The 12,514-nt window shown below is 32.6% G+C and overlaps 3 long non-coding RNA genes across 5 annotated transcripts; 1 reads left to right on the top strand and 2 right to left on the bottom strand.

Moving 5' to 3' along the window:
- Window positions 1-1,130: 1,130 nt before the first annotated feature.
- LOC110907964 lies at window positions 1,131-1,779 on the bottom strand. Of its 2 annotated transcripts, none has more exons than XR_002574069.2 (4): window positions 1,723-1,779; window positions 1,559-1,630; window positions 1,412-1,479; window positions 1,131-1,308 (listed from the first exon to the last, which is right to left on the bottom strand). It is a non-coding gene; the product is annotated as an uncharacterized LOC110907964 (long non-coding RNA). The 2 variants fall into 2 exon arrangements; XR_002574070.2 differs by having other exon boundaries at window positions 1,559-1,627.
- A 282-nt stretch (window positions 1,780-2,061) lies between these two features.
- On the bottom strand, window positions 2,062-2,518 carry LOC110907973. The gene is made up of 2 exons (XR_002574074.2): window positions 2,294-2,518; window positions 2,062-2,206 (listed from the first exon to the last, which is right to left on the bottom strand). It is a non-coding gene; the product is annotated as an uncharacterized LOC110907973 (long non-coding RNA).
- An 8,917-nt stretch (window positions 2,519-11,435) lies between these two features.
- Window positions 11,436-12,084, top strand: LOC110907988. 2 transcript variants are annotated; one of them, XR_002574086.2, is made up of 4 exons: window positions 11,436-11,492; window positions 11,588-11,656; window positions 11,736-11,803; window positions 11,907-12,084. It is a non-coding gene; the product is annotated as an uncharacterized LOC110907988 (long non-coding RNA). The 2 variants fall into 2 exon arrangements; XR_002574085.2 differs by having other exon boundaries at window positions 11,585-11,656.
- Window positions 12,085-12,514: the final 430 nt, after the last annotated feature.

The following is a 12,514-nucleotide window of genomic DNA, read 5'->3' as shown; positions in this document are numbered from 1 at the left end:
AAAAGTTGGATGTCTTAAGTATGTTATAGTGGGCTCGGGTTTAATGACCCATTTGGTTAATGTTGTGCTTGGAAATATGTAGTTTGTTTGAACTTATAATCTATATCTTATTTTGTAGGATTTCCTTGATGGTTTGTTTGAAAACGAAAGTTTTTTAGAACGCCTCTCAAAATTCATGAACTCTAAGAAGGCTTCAAAGAATGGCAATGAAGACAACATGGATGAGGATCAAGAATGATGAAAAAAAGAAACTTGATGTTTATTATGTTTTATTTTAGACTTATAACTTAACTAGACAAAGAAACGTGAAACGTGATGTTATTATGGCTTATTTTTTATTTGATATTGGTTTTATGTTTGGGTTAGAATTGTTGGGTATGTCTGGAAAAGATCAGCAGGTTTTGGTATTTGAAAAACGGCAGAAAAAATAGAAAACAAAAAAATCTAGTTTTTCCAGGAATGGACTTTTAGAGGCAACAAAAGTCGTCCCTAAATGTATAAGCATGAGGTCATATGCTGATGTCATCAATAAACTTTTAGGGTCGACAACAATTGTCGTCTCCAAAGGTCAATAGTGACGAGGCATTAGGGTCGACATTTTAGCAGCGACATGTCGCCCCTAATACCTTTAGAGGCGATTTTCTGTATCAATAGGGGCGACAATTGTCGCCCGTAAATATTTGATTTCTTGTAGTGTAGTGTTTTGTAATTTAATACCTTTCTTGCTACGCGTTTGTGTTGTGTACATTTATATAATCTAAAAACTAAATTATATATATGTAATACTATATTATAAACTAAAAACTGTAATAAAAAATGTTAAATGGCCACTTGAGTTTACATTCGCATGTCACATTTCAAACCAACCAATGAGTTATTAGATGGGTAAGTTTGTTTGTTTGTTTAATTTGTGTATTATTGTGCAGAGTTTAGCGATTTTCATGTTGAACAATATTATACTGTTAAGTTAAATAATAAAAGTTGCATCTATTTATAACCAATATATCTATTTTATGTTTATATTATTTTATTTACTTTAGAACCAACATATCTATGTTATATTTATATTATTTTATTCAATAAACTAGTTTAAGAACCCGCGAACTTCGCGGGTTGGTAAAAGAAAATATCTTCATTATCAGCATTGACGTAAATATTATGATTTTATACACGTTAAAATACAAACAAATATATTAGATTACAACGACAATTTGAAATACAAAACCTTCTACATACAGTGTTAGTAAACCAACAGCATTATCTAACGGAGGGAATCTCTGAGTTGGTCCACTTAGTTTACAAATTCTCCTACATAGTAATAGTAATTTCCCATTACACGAAATAGAAAAAAAAGATAAAAAAGAGAAAGAATGAAAAAGGTTCGTATGAAGTTAACGTTATTTACACTCACACGTCAGTTAAGTTCAGAAAGAAATGGATGAAGGAATCAGTCCCGAAAGCCCCGTCCCAATTAGTTCTCTTCAAAAATGACAATACAAAAAAGTGAACGGAAATAAATATACAGCACAAGTGCATATGATTTACAAACTGAACTTACAGTTTATTGAGTTGTCTCCAATTCTCTATGAAATTAGGTATGGACCCACTAAGATTGTTGTCAATTATCCTGCTGTAAAATAAAAAAACCAGTTAACTTACACCTCAAACATCAATGAAACAAAAAAAATCATTAACTTTCAATAGCAATGTAAAAATGTCTACAAATCTTTTAAATTGCTCAATTCAGCAAGGGATGCTGGCAACGTTCCCGTCAACCGATATCAAAGAACAGAATAAGTTAAATCTTTTAAATTGTTGGCAACCTAAGTATAGCCCCCCACCACTTGATCTAGAGATCATTAGCAATTGTACCATTTTTTTAGTTCTCCATTTTGCAGGCCATGTATAAATTTGCCCATACATCAAGCAAAAAGAACACATAATCACATCTTAAGTTCTCCTCACACCAGAAAATGAGACCCGTACATAAAAACTTAACTGGGCAAATTTTTACACTCTAAAATGTTCAAAAAAATATAATAAATTGCCCATTTTAAGTACATGTAGGTCCATGCTCATTGGAGTATGAAAAATAATAATAAAAGGAATAAGAACCTGAGATGAAAACTTGTTTTGCAAAGAGTGGTAAATAGTTAGACCTTGTCGAATTTAGGTTTAAGCCTCACAAAGTACTGTAAACAGCCACCTATTAACAAATAAACAAAGGCCTTCATGAGGTTAAAAACAGCAGAGAGTTTCATAAATATAAATTAATAATAAAAATCGAACATACCTGTTGAATTAGTCTTGTTTATCACTTTTCAAATATGTGCCGCACTAATAATATAGGACATTATTATCCACCTTTTAATGTGAAGCAAGACGTATAAAGTTGGAGATGGACTATTCAAGCACCTTCATTCAACCTAGTATTCTCCGGCAACTCACCTTACGGTTTCAAAAATTGAGACTCGCCAGGCATACACTTGAGAATGACCTAGATAAGATCAAACTCAGAAAAAAAAAAACACAAGTCTTAAATCGTAGTGGATGAAATCGAAAAACCTATATCATATGCTAGTTAGATGTAACCGAACGAATCATCAATGAAGGATAAAAGAAATCATAAGAAACTGAACGAAATCATCGATGAAAGATATAAAAAAAATCATAGGAAAATAAGAATAGATTCATTGACTTACCAGATGCTACTGAAATCGAAAGACATAGAGGGGTTAAATGTTAAAATCTATAAAGTTATTTAACCCTTAAAAGCCTCAAACGTAACATAACGCAACCGCTCTTCTTCTTCCTAGTTTCCAGCAACTTTCCAGCAGAAATTGAAGGTTTCCAGCCGGAATTCGCCGTCGGAATCCGCTATAATCGCGCTATGGAGCCGCTACACAGCGTATAGCGAGGGTTTGGTGCAACGCGACGCTATTCGCTATAGCGGTTGCTATGGCCGCTATCAATAACTATGTATATATATAACATTGTATGTAGTAGGATTTTGATTTCCAGAGTAATAAATATCCCATGATTCTCAAAAGGAGGCGAAATAAGCGGATTCGGTGGATGGTTGCAAACCTATACAAAAATAAAAAACTAAAATATAACAAATTACATTCAGATTGGAAAAATGTTAATCAATGAATATACGAAAATTACCTTTCGCATTTGAATGACTATATTAATGAAACTAATAATCTTTTTTTTCAATAAGACCACGGTTATTGTCAAACGACTCAGCAACGATATCTTGTTATTTATAGCTTGATAAAAAGCTTGTTGCCGCGAACTCAATTTGCAATGAACAGTAATTTCAGTTTTCCCACTTAACTCGGAAACCACATCTTTCTCAACACGCCACAAAATGATAAAGACTTCAAAATGGCAGCTGGTAAAAATGTAATAAAAAAAAAGTGTAAGCCCAAAAATATTTATGAATAAACAGAAAGCGGTGGAGTGTGAGGAGGCTACCACGTGTTAGATGGTAAAATCCCTGAATACCCATGAACAGTGAACACACTTCATTCCATCAATCTATTAACATAAAGTAATTCGGATCATCATGGGAATCAATCAAAGGAAAAAAAGTCCATTAGTAAAACAAAGTAAAAAAAACTAACCTCCCTTCATGGTTGGAAGGGAACATCACGACTGACCACTTTGACAGCAACACCACCAGCCAACTACTACAAAAAAAAAGCATATTGGCATCAAAAAGTTAATCCGAACTATAAGTAGTTGCACAAAATTCCAAGCTAGAAGTTGTTCCTTAACAGGCTCTGTATGAAAGACACAAACACAGCAATTAACTGCAGAATCAAATAGGATGTTATGATTAACGAAACAGGCAGCATGTCATGACTAATCCGAATCAACTTTGTAAATTGAAGGGGAAATAGGACCGAATAGATCTAAAATTTTATATAATTTAGAAGATATATTAATTACCTCATGTTAACAACATTGTGCACTTCACATAACTAACGGAAAAAACTCAGCTTGAGAACCAGCCTGTAAAGGATTTGATCTACCAAACATGTAAAAGGTCATGTAAAAACTCTTCATTTGCTACCAAACTCTGACCAAAAACCTTCAATTTAGAACATCAACACATATAAAAATAGAATATGAGATTGTGAATTTAACAATTATATAGTGATGTGAGAGAATTTGAAGATTACCATGGCGGCGACTTGAGTTTGAAGATTACATTCGTTGGTCAGAGGTCCCTCACCGGCGATCAAATATGTTCTATCTCTCTCTGAAACTGATATACACTACATATTATTGGATTAAACAATCTGTATGCTAGATGAAATATTACACATAAACACTTCAAAATTTGAAATATACACCGACTAATACATTACATTACATTATATTCAAACTGTTAATCCTGAATAAATAAAATGCTTATGAACAATACCCAATTTCATCATCATAAAATTAATAACAACATACCACAAAATCATTGAAAAAAAATCTACCGACATCAAATCAATCAAAGCATCAAAGATCGAAACGAAACGCGAATTCAGATTAACATGAATCAAAATAATAAATAGTAATCAGATTAACTAAATATGACATATGAAGAAAACCATCGCCATAACCATCATATACCATAATCCTCTTCATCGAAGTTCAAGCCTAACTCATCATGTTTAAAGTTTCCTAATTTTTCCTTCCCTGAATCAAGAAATAATAATCAAAATGCACATAACAACCCTTATTTTATATTTATACCTGATTCAATCAGAGCTACCACTTTTTATACAAACACAATGCAACAACCGACCACTATAAACTGTCCAACATCAAACGCCACCGGCCACAACCACGCCACCGGCCACAACCACAACACCTCGTCGTCTGCCAATCATTACCGATCACCATTACTGACAGAAACAAAATACAAAGAAGGATGTGGTTTCCTGTTTTAGTATTAAAACTAATCTTTTTTAATTATAATAAATTAAAGATTAGAGAAGAAAACCTGATACACATAATATGTTCTTCAAATTGCTGGCAACCTAAATATAGCCCCCCACCACTTGATCTAGAGATCATTAGCAATTGTACCATTTTTTTAGTTCTCCATTTTGCAGGTCATGTATAAATTTGCCCATACATCAAGCAAAAAGAACACATTATCACATCTTAAGTTCTCCTCACACCAGAAAATGAGACCCGTACATAAAAACTTAACTGGGCAAATTTTTACACTCTAAAATGTTCAAAAAAATATAATAAATTGCCCATTTTAAGTACATGTAGGTCCATGCTCATTGGAGTATGAAAAATAATAATAAAAGGAATAAGAACCTGAGATGAAAACTTGTTTTGCAAAGAGTGGTAAATAGTTAGACCTTGTCGAATTTAGGTTTAAGCCTCACAAAGTACTGTAAACAGCCACCTATTAACAAATAAACAAAGGCCTTCATGAGGTTAAAAACAGCAGAGAGTTTCATAAATATAAATTAATAATAAAAATCGAACATACCTGTTGAATTAGTCTTGTTTATCAAGCTTGTATAGAGTCAAACTGAAGGCTGTTTCAACTACAATAATCGATAATCAAATCATCGATAAAAACCCTAACTAACATCATAACATTAACGAAATCATTAGAAATTGAGAATTTAAAAATAAAATCAAATAAAAATAAAGTTGAAACCAAGCTTGCCTGCCACCATGATGATTTCGATTTTAAATAGTGATGATCTGAATAGCCCTCAACAAAATCAAACTACTTTATATTCATATACTCCCTGTTAACATCTGCTGGATCATGAGGCCCTAAACAATATAGAAAAGATTTTTTTTTCTTATATATATAAAAGTTATTTACCAGTAATAACCTGAATTTCACAATCAAGCTTGTATAGAGTCAAGCTGAAGGCTGTTTCAACTACAATAATCGATAATCAAATCATCGATAAAAACCCTAACTAACATCATAACATTAACGAAATCATCCGACATTCAATGACTTCATCATAAGGTGGAAATAAAAAAACATATAAACAAACAACATGAAATCGTCTATCATAACCCTAACAAAAATAAGGAAAACTTAATCGATCTTCAAATCATGATAGAAAACTCTATACATCATCAAATAACAGTAAACACATAAGAAATCAAAGTACACCGAACCATTCAAACAGAATCAAACAATAAGAAGATCAAGAAAAAAAACATTACCGTCGGTTGCAGGGTATTGGGTGCTGAAGACGGATTGAAGGTTGTCGCACATGGTTGATAGAGATATGGAGCAGATGATTTTTATTTTAGGGTTTTGGAAATAAGGCGACTGAAGATTGAGAGAGAGAGAGAGAGAGAGAGTCTATAGAAGAAGCGTATTAGAGAAGCATCGAATGTGATAAAAGGAGAATGGAGGAAAAGAGTTTGGCGCCTAGAATGAATTATCTTGAATAAGAGGGTGTCCACATCAATAAAATGATTGACTAAGAATATGCCATGTGGCTAAAGTGTATTCTTTTAGTATAATAGATAGATATGGTTACTTCAATTGAATTAAATTTGTTTACTGATATATTCACTTTATAACCAATATATCTATGTTATGTTTATATTATTTTATTTAATAAATATGGTTACTTCAATTGAAATAGATTTGTTTACTAATATAAAATTTGCATCTCTTTACGTTATTACCAAACCTAATCTATCTATTATACTAAAAGAATACACTTTAGCCACATGGCATATTCTTAGTCAGTCATTTTATTGATGTGGACACCCTCTTATTCAAGATAATTCATTCTAGGCGCCAAACTCTTTTCCTCCATTCTCCTTTTATCACATTCGATGCTTCTCTAATACGCTTCTTCTATAGACTCTCTCTCTCTCTCTCTCTCAATCTTCAGTCGCCTTATTTCCAAAACCCTAAAATAAAAATCATCTGCTCCATATCTCTATCAACCCTGTGCGACAACCTTCAATCTGTCTTCAGCACCCAATACCCTGCAACCGACGGTAATGTTTTTTTTCTTGATCTTCTTATTGTTTGATTCTGTTTGAATGGTTCGGTGTACTTTGATTTCTTATGTGTTTACTGTTATTTGATGATGTATAGAGTTTTCTATCATGATTTGAAGATCGATTAAGTTTTCCTTATTTTTGTTAGGGTTATGATAGACGATTTCATGTTGTTTGTTTATATGTTTTTTTATTTCCACCTTATGATGAAGTCATTGAATGTCGGATGATTTCGTTAATGTTATGATGTTAGTTAGGGTTTTTATCGATGATTTGATTATCGATTATTGTAGTTGAAACAGCCTTCAGCTTGACTCTATACAAGCTTGATTGTGAAATTCAGGTTATTACTGGTAAATAACTTTTATATATATAAGAAAAAAAAATCTTTTCTATATTGTTTAGGGCCTCATGATCCAGCAGATGTTAACAGGGAGTATATGAATATAAAGTAGTTTGATTTTGTTGAGGGCTATTCAGATCATCACTATTTAAAATCGAAATCATCATGGTGGCAGGCAAGCTTGGTTTCAACTTTATTTTTATTTGATTTTATTTTTAAATTCTCAATTTCTAATGATTTCGTTAATGTTATGATGTTAGTTAGGGTTTTTATCGATGATTTGATTATCGATTATTGTAGTTGAAACAGCCTTCAGTTTGACTCTATACAAGCTTGATAAACAAGACTAATTCAACAGGTATGTTCGATTTTTATTATTAATTTATATTTATGAAACTCTCTGCTGTTTTTAACCTCATGAAGGCCTTTGTTTATTTGTTAATAGGTGGCTGTTTACAGTACTTTGTGAGGCTTAAACCTAAATTCGACAAGGTCTAACTATTTACCACTCTTTGCAAAACAAGTTTTCATCTCAGGTTCTTATTCCTTTTATTATTATTTTTCATACTCCAATGAGCATGGACCTACATGTACTTAAAATGGGCAATTTATTATATTTTTTTGAACATTTTAGAGTGTAAAAATTTGCCCAGTTAAGTTTTTATGTACGGGTCTCATTTTCTGGTGTGAGGAGAACTTAAGATGTGATTATGTGTTCTTTTTGCTTGATGTATGGGCAAATTTATACATGACCTGCAAAATGGAGAACTAAAAAAATGGTACAATTGCTAATGATCTCTAGATCAAGTGGTGGGGGGCTATATTTAGGTTGCCAGCAATTTGAAGAACATATTATGTGTATCAGGTTTTCTTCTCTAATCTTTAATTTATTATAATTAAAAAAGATTAGTTTTAATACTAAAACAGGAAACCACATCCTTCTTTGTATTTTGTTTCTGTCAGTAATGGTGATCGGTAATGATTGGCAGACGACGAGTGTTGTGGTTGTGGCCGGTGGCGTGGTTGTGGCCGGTGGCGTTTGATGTTGGACAGTTTATAGTGGTCGGTTGTTGCATTGTGTTTGTATAAAAAGTGGTAGCTCTGATTGAATCAGGTATAAATATAAAATAAGGGTTGTTATGTGCATTTTGATTATTATTTCTTGATTCAGGGAAGGAAAAATTAGGAAACTTTAAACATGATGAGTTAGGCTTGAACTTCGATGAAGAGGATTATGGTATATGATGGTTATGGCGATGGTTTTCTTCATATGTCATATTTAGTTAATCTGATTACTATTTATTATTTTGATTCATGTTAATCTGAATTCGCGTTTCGTTTCGATCTTTGATGCTTTGATTGATTTGATGTCGGTAGATTTTTTTTCAATGATTTTGTGGTATGTTGTTATTAATTTTATGATGATGAAATTGGGTATTGTTCATAAGCATTTTATTTATTCAGGATTAACAGTTTGAATATAATGTAATGTAATGTATTAGTCGGTGTATATTTCAAATTTTGAAGTGTTTATGTGTAATATTTCATCTAGCATACAGATTGTTTAATCCAATAATATGTAGTGTATATCAGTTTCAGAGAGAGATAGAACATATTTGATCGCCGGTGAGGGACCTCTGACCAACGAATGTAATCTTCAAACTCAAGTCGCCGCCATGGTAATCTTCAAATTCTCTCACATCACTATATAATTGTTAAATTCACAATCTCATATTCTATTTTTATATGTGTTGATGTTCTAAATTGAAGGTTTTTGGTCAGAGTTTGGTAGCAAATGAAGAGTTTTTACATGACCTTTTACATGTTTGGTAGATCAAATCCTTTACAGGCTGGTTCTCAAGCTGAGTTTTTTCCGTTAGTTATGTGAAGTGCACAATGTTGTTAACATGAGGTAATTAATATATCTTCTAAATTATATAAAATTTTAGATCTATTCGGTCCTATTTCCCCTTCAATTTACAAAGTTGATTCGGATTAGTCATGACATGCTGCCTGTTTCGTTAATCATAACATCCTATTTGATTCTGCAGTTAATTGCTGTGTTTGTGTCTTTCATACAGAGCCTGTTAAGGAACAACTTCTAGCTTGGAATTTTGTGCAACTACTTATAGTTCGGATTAACTTTTTGATGCCAATATGCTTTTTTTTGTAGTAGTTGGCTGGTGGTGTTGCTGTCAAAGTGGTCAGTCGTGATGTTCCCTTCCAACCATGAAGGGAGGTTAGTTTTTTTTACTTTGTTTTACTAATGGACTTTTTTTCCTTTGATTGATTCCCATGATGATCCGAATTACTTTATGTTAATAGATTGATGGAATGAAGTGTGTTCACTGTTCAGGGGTATTCAGGGATTTTACCATCTAACACGTGGTAGCCTCCTCACACTCCACCGCTTTCTGTTTATTCATAAATATTTTTGGGCTTACATTTTTTTTATTACATTTTTACCAGCTGCCATTTTGAAGTCTTTATCATTTTGTGGCGTGTTGAGAAAGATGTGGTTTCCGAGTTAAGTGGGAAAACTGAAATTACTGTTCATTGCAAATTGAGTTTGCGGCAACAAGCTTTTTATCAAGCTATAAATAACAAGATATCTTTGTTGAGTCGTTTGACAATAACCGTGGTCTTATTGAAAAAAAAGATTATTAGTTTCATTAATATAGTCATTCAAATGCGAAAGGTAATTTTCGTATATTCATTGATTAACATTTTTCCAATCTGAATGTAATTTGTTATATTTTAGTTTTTTATTTTTGTATAGGTTTGCAACCATCCACCGAATCCGCTTATTTCGCCTCCTTTTGAGAATCATGGGATATTTATTACTCTGGAAATCAAAATCCTACTACATACAATGTTATATATATACATAGTTATTGATAGCGGCCATAGCAACCGCTATAGCGAATAGTGTCGCGTTGCACCAAACCCTCGCTATACGCTGTGTAGCGGCTCCATAGCGCGATTATAGCGGATTCCGACGGCGAATTCCGGCTGGAAACCTTCAATTTCTGCTGGAAAGTTGCTGGAAACTAGGAAGAAGAAGAGCGGTTGCGTTATGTTACGTTTGAGGCTTTTAAGGGTTAAATAACTTTATAGATTTTAACATTTCACCCCTCTATGTCTTTCGATTTCAGTAGCATCTGGTAAGTCAATGAATCTATTCTTATTTTCCTATGATTTTTTTATATCTTTCATCGATGATTTCGTTCAGTTTCTTATGATTTCTTTTATCCTTCATTGATGATTCGTTCGGTTACATCTAACTTGCATATGATATAGGTTTTTCGATTTCATCCACTACGATTTAAGACTTGCGTTTTTTTTTTCTGAGTTTGATCTTATCTAGTCAAGTGTATGCCTGGCGAGTCTCAATTTTTGAAACCGTAAGGTGAGTTGCCGGAGAATACTAGGTTGAATGAAGGTGCTTGAATAGTCCATCTCCAACTTTATACGTCTTGCTTCACATTAAAAGGTGGATAATAATGTCCTATATTATTAGTGCGGCACATATTTGAAAAGTGATAAACAAGACTAATTCAACAGGTATGTTCGATTTTTATTATTAATTTATATTTATGAAACTCTCTGCTGTTTTTAACCTCATGAAGGCCTTTGTTTATTTGTTAATAGGTGGCTGTTTACAATACTTTGTGAGGCTTAAACCTAAATTCGACAAGGTCTAACTATTTACCACTCTTTGCAAAACAAGTTTTCATCTCAGGTTCTTATTCCTTTTATTATTATTTTTCATACTCCAATGAGCATGGACCTACATGTACTTAAAATGGGCAATTTATTATATTTTTTTGAACATTTTAGAGTGTAAAAATTTGCCCAGTTAAGTTTTTATGTACGGGTCTCATTTTCTGGTGTGAGGAGAACTTAAGATGTGATAATGTGTTCTTTTTGCTTGATGTATGGGCAAATTTATACATGACCTGCAAAATGGAGAACTAAAAAAATGGTACAATTGCTAATGATCTCTAGATCAAGTGGTGGGGGGCTATATTTAGGTTGCCAACAATTTAAAAGATTTAACTTATTCTGTTCTTTGATATCGGTTGACGGGAACGTTGCCAGCATCCCTTGCTGAATTGAGCAATTTAAAAGATTTGTAGACATTTTTACATTGCTATTGAAAGTTAATGATTTTTTTTGTTTCATTGATGTTTGAGGTGTAAGTTAACTGGTTTTTTTATTTTACAGCAGGATAATTGACAACAATCTTAGTGGGTCCATACCTAATTTCATAGAGAATTGGAGACAACTCAATAAACTGTAAGTTCAGTTTGTAAATCATATGCACTTGTGCTGTATATTTATTTCCGTTCACTTTTTTGTATTGTCATTTTTGAAGAGAACTAATTGGGATGGGGCTTTCGGGACTGATTCCTTCATCCATTTCTTTCTGAACTTAACTGACGTGTGAGTGTAAATAACGTTAACTTCATACGAACCTTTTTCATTCTTTCTCTTTTTTATCTTTTTTTTCTATTTCGTGTAATGGGAAATTACTATTACTATGTAGGAGAATTTGTGAACTAAGTGGACCAACTCAGAGATTCCCTCCGTTAGATAATGCTGTTGGTTTACTAACACTGTATGTAGAAGGTTTTGTATTTCAAATTGTCGTTGTAATCTAATATATTTGTTTGTATTTTAACGTGTATAAAATCATAATATTTACGTCAATGCTGATAATGAAGATATTTTCTTTTACCAACCCGCGAAGTTCGCGGGTTCTTAAACTAGTGAAAGATTTAAAAATGTTATATTCCCAACATAAATACCCATTACATATAATCATATTTTACTATTATTTATAATTATAATTTCAAAAGTTTATCGTGTTCAGATAGAGACAATAAAATTATAATTTCAAAAATTTAGAGTGTTCAGATAGAGACAATAATCTTAGGAGTGGGATAAAACTTATGATCATTAGGTTACGTGTTTGATTCCTATAAGGGGGTTTTCCCAGATTTATTGGGTTTCCCCCTGAATTGGTGTTTAAGCATTATAGCCTGAAGAGGTATGGTCCCAATTCCCTGCCTACATGGCACGGACCACACCACTTTTTGAGCATACATGGCGCCTACATCAGCAAAACAATCCAGAAGCTTCTAGAAACTTCTG

Source organism: Helianthus annuus, chromosome 2, assembly GCF_002127325.2.
Source record: "Helianthus annuus cultivar XRQ/B chromosome 2, HanXRQr2.0-SUNRISE, whole genome shotgun sequence".
NCBI classification, from domain to species: Eukaryota; Viridiplantae; Streptophyta; class Magnoliopsida; order Asterales; family Asteraceae; genus Helianthus; species Helianthus annuus.
This window is presented reverse-complemented; position numbering and strand designations above follow the sequence as displayed.